This window comes from Cryptotermes secundus, unplaced genomic scaffold (assembly GCF_002891405.2).
Source record: "Cryptotermes secundus unplaced genomic scaffold, Csec_1.0 scaffold3252, whole genome shotgun sequence".
Lineage (NCBI taxonomy): Eukaryota > Metazoa > Arthropoda > Insecta > Blattodea > Kalotermitidae > Cryptotermes > Cryptotermes secundus.
Window position 1 is genome coordinate 996 of NW_019720776.1, and position 9,149 is coordinate 10,144.

At 37.6% G+C, this 9,149-nt stretch overlaps 2 long non-coding RNA genes across 3 annotated transcripts; one reads left to right on the forward strand and one right to left on the reverse strand.

Annotated features, from left to right (window-relative positions):
- Window positions 1-672: 672 nt before the first annotated feature.
- Window positions 673-2,298, reverse strand: LOC111873575. The gene is made up of 3 exons (XR_002844399.2): window positions 2,215-2,298; window positions 1,201-1,279; window positions 673-709 (listed from the first exon to the last, which is right to left on the reverse strand). It is a non-coding gene; the product is annotated as an uncharacterized LOC111873575 (long non-coding RNA).
- A 79-nt stretch (window positions 2,299-2,377) lies between these two features.
- Window positions 2,378-8,831, forward strand: LOC111873581. Of its 2 annotated transcripts, none has more exons than XR_004514020.1 (4): window positions 2,378-2,788; window positions 2,980-3,169; window positions 3,546-3,751; window positions 7,221-8,831. It is a non-coding gene; the product is annotated as an uncharacterized LOC111873581 (long non-coding RNA). The 2 variants fall into 2 exon arrangements; XR_002844400.2 differs by having other exon boundaries at window positions 3,546-3,747.
- The last annotated feature ends 318 nt before the right edge of the window (window positions 8,832-9,149 follow it).

A 9,149-nucleotide genomic window follows, 5' to 3' on the forward strand; every position in this document is an offset into this window, starting at 1 on the left:
AGTGGCGCTGGGACAGGTTTTCTCCAAGTATTTCAGTTTCCCCTGCCAATCTTCATTCCACCAATTGCTCCACAATCACCCTCACCATCTGGGGCTGGTACAATAGCCAAGAAGTGGCCACAGTTCAAGGGACTTAGTCCCACCCCACTAGCAATAAAAATGCTCATGTTAAACTTGAAGATCTCACAAAAACCTCACATGGTGGTTTTCTATTTGAAAATGAAATTTCATATTCTGCATCAAAAACAAGAATTTTTATTAAAGCTTCACAGTACCAAGGAGGAAAGACATGTTAATCAATCCATCATTAAAACGACACTTTATAGTGTACAGTCTACAAATTATAACAAGACAAGTGACATGCTTTGCGACAGTATAATCACCATGTGACATTACGGACATTACTATATGGCTTCCCATCTACTCAGCCTTTAAGTTAAAGCTATGAATTACTGTTATTTGCAATGGCAAGATTAGACAAATTTTGAACTCAGTTCACTGGATTCATCTAGTAATATGTGTTCTTGTGTCTAAGTCTGTCAGTTAATGAATACAATTTTTTTTAATTAGAATTGGTTGTTCTTTAGAATGACTGCAGACAAAAAACATACTCATGTCAGTTTACTGCAACTAAGGACCATGAATGGAGACTGCATTCCTTTCTGCTTCGGCTGAAAGAGGCTATCGTTGAGCTCATCTGTTTCATCAACTGGAAGAAGAAGAAAAAAAGAATTAATCTCCTTCAGACGGGGCACAGTCTTGACCTTATAGGTCAAAAAATGTAATGAATAACTTCTCGAAAGTTCTATAGGACATGCTGCACATGAGACTGTGAAACAATTTGGTACTAAATGAAGTGCAGCAGGGTGCTACAATATACTAAAGTAAAGTAAAGCTATCCCTGTAACAGGCCGTGGAAGCCCATAGGGGTGTGAGATGTTGAGGTTCCCACATTTTCTAGACAATCGGCTCACAGATAGCGGCAAGGTTGTCAGCCCTATCCACCGGCTGCCCATTACCCCCAAGAATATTCCTGGTACTCATTTCTATTAGAGGCTGAGTCGACCCTAGGGCCATAGTGCGACTGGAAGGATTAGGTCAATTGAAAAGAATCCAATGACTTCATCGGGACTTGAGCCCATGATCTTCCAGCTTGTACTAGAAGTAAGAGCTCATGACCAGATCTGAACTGATACTCACTCCCTCCTGTTCAGTTTTCATTTGTTTCTCCACTTTATTTTTGCCAGGTCCCTTTCCATGAAGTTCAGGAGACAGGTATCTGAAATTAGAAACAGAGACAACATTAAAGTCACTGCATTTTAGGATCTTACAGAATGTGGCCATGTTTCCAAGTAATACGTAAATCCTTTCATCCTGAAGTTTGAGCCAGAAAAAAGGGTATATTCCATTTATAGTTCAATCTGTTATTTTGTGAAATAATAAAAATATGTAACATTACGTTTTCCAACACAACTTACTCATACAGCCAATAACCAGAAATGGGCATGCTACAGCACGTTAAAGTCGGCTGGATTGAAATGATTAATGCTAAATATTTTAATAAAAGTACAATGGGACAGTAATAATTTCGAGGCATGTTTCTTCCTAATTCATGAAACTTATCTGCAAAATGAACTATTCTGCCATATTCTATGCCTACACAACAAACTATATCAAGTAAAAAGTATTTACACACTCAAATGTCACAATATGTTGGCTAGTTGCAAACTGTCATATACAGAATGGTAGAAATTTAAGTCAAAACAAGAAGTATATGTCAAAATGTTCTACTGAAAGCATCTGAGGTCGAAGACAATAATCTCACCCCCCATGATAGGGTAATCATAAGTGCTGGTCAGCAGAGGAACCCTACAATTTAACATGGGCTCTAACCCACGGGGGGGGGGGGAATTCTTTGTATTCCTGAAGCTCAAACTCTGGTACGTGTGAAAGCACTATCTGTGAGCAGAAAAATCTGTACACGGATATGACTGAGGACCGAACTCAAAACCTTCAGAATGGGTATAACAGCTTAACCCAGGACCACCTATCCATAGGGCTACTTCTCTTCCCTTCTCTTCTGTCTCAGGGATAAAAGCCAGATACTCAGGTAAGGGGAAGATGGCCTTGACTGTTTATCTCTTCTTGTAGCAGTATAATAATTTTTTGTGCTGATCTGAGTTCTATTTTAAATTTGTGACAAGTACTCGTTACCTCACGTGTTTCACAACTATCATTGACGAAAACTTGAGGGTCATCACCTCCGCTCACAGTACGAACTGACATTTTGGACATCGATAAGAGTGATGATCGATGGATCAATGGTGAACGGTCTCTCGGGAACTCGGGATGCTCGGGATGCTCGGGATCGCTCGGGATAGGGTTATAGTATGTAGTTATCGCAAAGTTAAGTTTGACAGTTACGCGCGTTTCGCGGTTGATTACTGGGAAGTATGCAGTTTGATTTGATGCAGTGAATAAGAGCTGATGTTTACTCTTTAAGTGAAATCGCCATGTTACTGTTTATGAAATTAAGTTAGAAATTTATATGTAGTGAAAAATTCCTGTTAAGATATTTCTGTAGGTTATGCATCTTTCGATGTAGCTTAAAGAAGGTGTGTAGAATCTCGAAACTCGCCGTGTCCTGTGATTGTGTTATAATACACGTATATGTATTATTTGTTGCAGGATAAATGGGAAAAAAGGAATTTTGCACTTCCCCAGGGTTTTCGTCATCCAGTAGGCAGACAGGTTTGAAACTCTTCAACTTTCCCAGGTATTCAGCACGGTAAGTCTAGTTTAATGCATGATGTAATGGCTTTATTATGTGTTGCTTATCCAACGAAGGAATTAAGTTTAGCTGGTGTCTGTATTAAACGTATTAAACCTTACCCCCCCAACGTAACACCAGCACCATGTTTGTAATACTTATAGATGATTTATTTGAAGGTTTTGAGACAGTATGTAATACTCTTACAGGGCTATGGTGTGGGCAGGAAGAGTTGGGATATCCTGCACTATTGATTCTGCTAGAATGCTGCACTGTACATTTTTGTGCAGTAGAAAGTGATTTCACTACAGCTGAACAGATTTGCTGTTCCATGTAGCTCAGATTCTGCAGCACAATCACTCCCACAATCTCCTGATCCATCATTACACACCATTTCAGGTAAGAGCTCTGTGCTTCTTTTATGAAGGCAGTGGCTAATGATGAGGACTAGTTTTCAAAGTTGTTGTCCCCAGAACCCAGTTGTAATCAAACAAACGTCATTGTCATCATTTATTACTACTGAAACTGTATATCAGTATACAGGTCATGGATAATTAAAAAATATTTGAAAAGCAGAACATGCTTTCAGTAATATGATTTATGAGAGAATGAGGTGGTGAAGACTTTACTATGAGGAGTAAAGTAATCAGTGAACAATTTTTTATAGAGGCAGTGTTTTGCAAAGTAATATTTGTTATTTCCCAGTGCGAAGAATTATGGTAATGCACCATGTAATGAAGCACACTAATTTCGCATTTTTCTTTTGTTTATTGAGGAGGGTGCTGCAGTGAATACCTGGCGACAGCAGCGCATATTGAGGAGGCTGACAAACTCTTTGAGAGGTTAAATGGTGGAACGCCTGTTGACCCTTGAGAGCACTGTGTTGCTCACTAAGCGATAACAGTCCACAGTATAGAGCACTGGTTATCCGCTTCAGCAAGAAATACTGACAAGCAGGATCAGTATCAGGATTTAGTGTGGGTAGGACTTTTATGTAATTTATTTAACTATTTTAATATTTTTGTTATTATTCTGTTTTATTATTATTGTAGGTGTACTTCCTGCCCTAATTTATTTTCCTGTTTTATTATTTTTGTTATATTATTATTCTGTCTTTCTATTATGGGTATATTCCTTCTTATTTTTCTCCTTATTACTCTGTCCAATACTGAACTGGTGAACATGAATATAAGATTTCAAATAATCATTGCATTTCTTTAATATATGTTATTAATTTTGCCAGATATTGCCATCCAGTGTTGAAATTGAAGATGAGTATCAGATTTCCAATATTCTGTAAGAAATTATAAAAGATTAATTAATTTCATACAGTGTGACTGAAGTCACTGATGTACAGTCACAGTGGACAGACATAATTAACCTTTTATAATATTGTTAGTTTGACAGACCAGGATGAAACAAATCAAAAGTCTGTAAGATATGTTGTTATAAATACAAAACACTTCGTCCAATGTGACATATAAGTTTTACTACATGAAAACGTATTAACCCTTACATGTGTCGGTCCTTATGGACAATCTTCGGAGGGAACATCATTACAAGCTGGAAACTACTATCACAATAGGTGTTTTAATTTAATTACATACTCTTGTCCTATAGTGCACAGTACGCATAAAATCGAATGTTTCACAATCACAGCAGCTTCCTGGTATTGTAAAGTTTTTTAAAAAAGTTTTCTAGATGTTGTTTAAAAACTTACTGTCAATAGTTAAAATTTTATAAACCATGTAGGTTCGTGTCCGTACTCCTGTTATCCTTCTTGTATGGGGCAGATTTTGTGCCACTGTCTATCTTGATAAGGAGGCCCTTAATGTTGTCCAGGGTTTGTTTGTGGCTAGCTGTGTTGTTACCACAGAGTGTTTTGTATTTGTAATTGTTAGTGTGATGGACCAGAATGAAACAAATAAAATATGTTGTTATATTTGCAATTTATTCTTGTCCAGCACTGAAGTGGAAGATGAATATCAGATTTACAGTATTCTGTAAGATTTGTTATTAATTTTGCCACATAATCCTGTCCAGTACTGTAATGGAAGAAATATCAGATTTCTGGTATTCTGTAAAATATTCGTTTTGCCACATAATCCTATCCATCATTGTAGTGGAAGATGAATGTCAGATTTCCAGTATTCTGTAAGGTATGTTACTCTTTCCCATATAGATTTCAGTATGCATTGTAATGTTGCCATATAAGCCTGTCCAGTACTGAATGTCACTCTAATGAAATTAATAATAAATGGAAACATCAGTACTGCTGCTTGCCGTATGTGATTTACAGTGATTTAATTTAACCAAAAAACTATGATGTTCTGTGTGGCCTTCAAGTGTGAGTTGTTACCAAAGGTGTGAGGTTAAATGGAAGGATGTCTGATGGAAACAGAATTTTCTTTCCTAAATGCAAGTATTTATGTATGTTATAGTTCACAATGTCAATGCATTTGGGTAAGGAGATGGCAGATTGGTAGGAATGAAATGTTGTGACTTTACAGACACTGGTGAGAAACTTTCTGATTTTGCAACCCTGACCCCTCGTGCTGCAGGTGTTCTTACTCCATTGTTTTTTTTTTCTTTTTCTCTTGGGTTCAGTATCACTTCACTCGTCCTTTGGAAGGGATATGAGTGAAGTGATATTGAACCCCATTCAGAAACTGAACGGAGTAAGAATCTCTGCAGCAGAAGAAATATGTCTGAAAACTTATTTATTGCTATTTGTGTGAACTGGTGGTTCTGGCATGGGAAGAGGGTTTGTCGGGCGAAGAGTCTACAGTCTATAAAAGTTTTGAAGAAGGTTTACCACTTTTTTAAAGTTACTTCAAAAATAAAATTTCAAGGTGCATACGTTGTTCCAGGGCATGCAGTAATATATTTGGTTGAGGCATTGTGCTACAAGCAGGAAGGTCGTGGGTTCGAGTCCAGATGAGGTGGATTGTTTCCATTTATCAAATCCTTCCAGTCGCACTATGGCCCTGGGGTCGACTCAGCCTCTAACAGAAATTAGTACTAGGAGTCCTCCTGCGTGGATGAAGGGCGGCTGGCGCGTAAGGCTGACAAGCTGAACGCCATCTATGAGCTGACTGTCTAGAGAAAATCTGAGAGCCTTGACATCTCACAACCCTATGGGCCTTCATGGCCTGTTACAGGGATAGCTTTACCTTTACGTTCTTTCACCCACCACTAGCAGCACTGCCTGTTGCTCTTCCTCATGCAAGTGCCATTAAAATCATTAGGATCTGTGATTGCTGTGCAGGCTAATTGAATTTGTGATCATGTTACAGTATATCTGAAATCTTTTCATCCATCAGTCTGCTACATCATCTAAGAAGATTTCCACCAGAGACCTGAAGCGAAAACATGTTATCTTGATTCTCAAATAGAAAATGAAATGTATAGAAGACTGAAAAGGGTGAAATTTTTTTTCTGTAATTTTCTCTTATACAACTGGCAGATTCATGTAACTGAACATCCTTTTCCCACACACCTCAGGTATCTAGGAGTTTATTGTACCATGTCTTAGACTCTTTGATACATTTCACTGGTTGTCAAAGGTATGTACAGGGTGTCCCAGGAGGAATGTGCCAGACTTCGGGAGGGTGTTCCATATGTTAAAGTATGCCGCTATAACCCAAAACACCTATGTCCAAAGTTGAACAGTTACAGAGATAATGGCCAGAGAAGTGTGAGACTTTGACAGGTGTTACACACTTGTTGATTACCAAATACGTATTAAAACTGGCAGGAATGTGTGGTTTCTGTAATGTTAATAAGGTACGTAACATCAAACTAACTTGTGAGTGACATGAAGCCATTAAATTGAACTACAAAAAACTCGCACACCATGTCAAAGTTGTCATTAAGAGTTCCAAGCACTGATGTAACGTTGCTGACTGCGTGTTCTGGTATGCGAGTGAATGGGGCTAACGTGAGCTTTCATCACCACACTCGAGGACAAACATAGATAAGACTTGTCGGCTGACAGGTACAGTGCGTGAACCCACCAGAAGACCACACTTTTCTCGGGCCATTCTCTCCGTAACCGTTCAACTTTGGACATAGGTGTTTTGGGTTATATCGGCATACTTTAACATAAGGAACACCCTCCTGAAGTCTGGCACATTCCTCCTGGGACACTCTGTATATATCTGTATTGTATTCTCGTACATTAAGGGATTACCAGTGTTGCAGAGGTTACTGCCTTCAACTTGAATATTCAGCCCTGCAGATGGAGGCAGTGTGTTCCTCTCAGACATTGGGAATCGCCTGCCAAACTACAGCATAGTGTCATCACCCCGATACCACAATATGAATGTTCACTGCCATGCGAACTTCAAACATTACATTCTTCATTGCATCATATACATTTCTTTTAAGTTCAATTGAACATTTAGAAAGAAGTTATGTATTTTCCTGCATGTTTTCTTCTTTCTTTCAGGCTGAAATCACAATAATGTTCAATAAAATGGAAGAACCAAAAGATTTTGTAACACGGCTGCAAGTAGCCAAGGTAATGGTTTCCGCATACTCTGCAAGTGGTAGAAAGAGAATATGGTGTTTAAGAAAAAGTAAAGCTGGGTTAGGCAGTAGTGTATATAAAATAGCGAGACAAAATGTGGATCATTCAACTATAAAGACTACTGTATAAAAAATAACATAATGAATGTGGGGTGTATGTTACTCCATATTCCTGTTAACCTGTGCTGTTTGCCATGGAATAAAGTGTTATGTATGTAGGTTAGCAGTCAGAGTCTGTGGTACATAAAAATTTTGCTTCAACGAATGGGCGTAGAAAGTGTGCTGGAGCCAGTATTGCAATATGTACCTTTACCAAATAAATTTCAGAGTCTAGAACAGACAGCATTTAGTGTAGCTGTATATTGTGTTTATACCAAGTGCAGTGTGTTACTATAGATGTAACTGTGTTTCCAGAACTTTTCAAGAAATTGATGGTAGGTATTTTTGACTAACTTTGTTTTTGTAAGCAAGAAAATGTGGCATATATACAGGAATTTATTTCAGCATACATTTAGGCTCCAATTCAATAATGATATATCTAAGCATAACAATTTCTTATTGGAATTCCAGTGGGTATTAAATTAGTGCAGTATTTTTCTGCAGCTTCTTTCAGTGCTTCAAGATCTGGGACCATGATGTTCGTGGCTATCACAAGAGTATGTGGAGACTGCATATGAAGGGCAGCGAAATGCTTGTCATTGGAGTCCCAAACTCAGAGTATTCATAAGTAAAAATTTTCTCATAAAGTTTCTGTAGTTTCTTTCTCAAGGACTAATAGATATGTTAGCCCATCTCACAACTAAATTTACTGCTACTAAATCTGATTTTGGTGAATTTCTTAAAGAATTTATATAGTAGATATCAAACCATGACAAGACACATTGGTTCTCTGTGTAAGTTTGAAAATTAAGAGCTCAATGAATAAAAAAACATCTCACTTGCAGCACAGCACAAATCACTCACATGTTGTATTTTGAACGCAAAGTCATGTTACGACAGGCAGTCAGCCATTAAGTTTGTCCTGGTATCAAGCCCCATTCTATGTCCCATGACCAGATTTCTGCTTTTTGTCATTATGTGGCGTCCTCTCTAACTGTCGTATGGGGCCATACCCACTACTATATTTCAGGCCTTGTAAAAATCATTTTATTATCTCAGAAATAATGATTTAGTATGCTAGCTATTTGCCTGAGCATGTTCTTGACCTAAATAATTTAGCAAAATATTTTTAAAATTTGATTTGGAATTTAAATCACAGTGGAAGTCCTTGCCATTGTAAAATATGAAGATATTGGTCTTGAATTTAATAAATAATCATGAGAAAATAAATCAGGCATTTGGTGAATATGTAGTGTGAGATGAGACAATTTATATGTTCTCCACTTTGCTTTAAACTTATGCAGTAATTATTTAATTTAGGTGATATACAGTGTACACCCAGCAGTATAGTTGGGCACGCTTTCTGTTAACACATTGAGTTATGCTTTGTAACCTTGGTTTTGTTTCAGAAAATATAAGCCTCTGAATGTTATTCCAATTTGCTTGGAACCTCAAAAAGAAAAATCTAAAATTAGATAGTAGGAGATTACAGTGTTCAGAAGTTTGTATCCCAAGTGAACATCTGAGTGTTGAGTCCAAAGGAGCTGCAGGTGCTCAAGCCAAACTATCTCCAACATCTTCATTGTGACAAATATTTTGTGAGAATCTACGTAGGAAGCTTGTTTTCACAAGATGCCAAAATTGTTTCATATGTGATTTCCATATTGCCTGTATGGAGTGACTGAAATGCAGAAAATCTCCACACGCAAAAGATGAAACTACATAACCTTATTATTACTATAATTTTAAC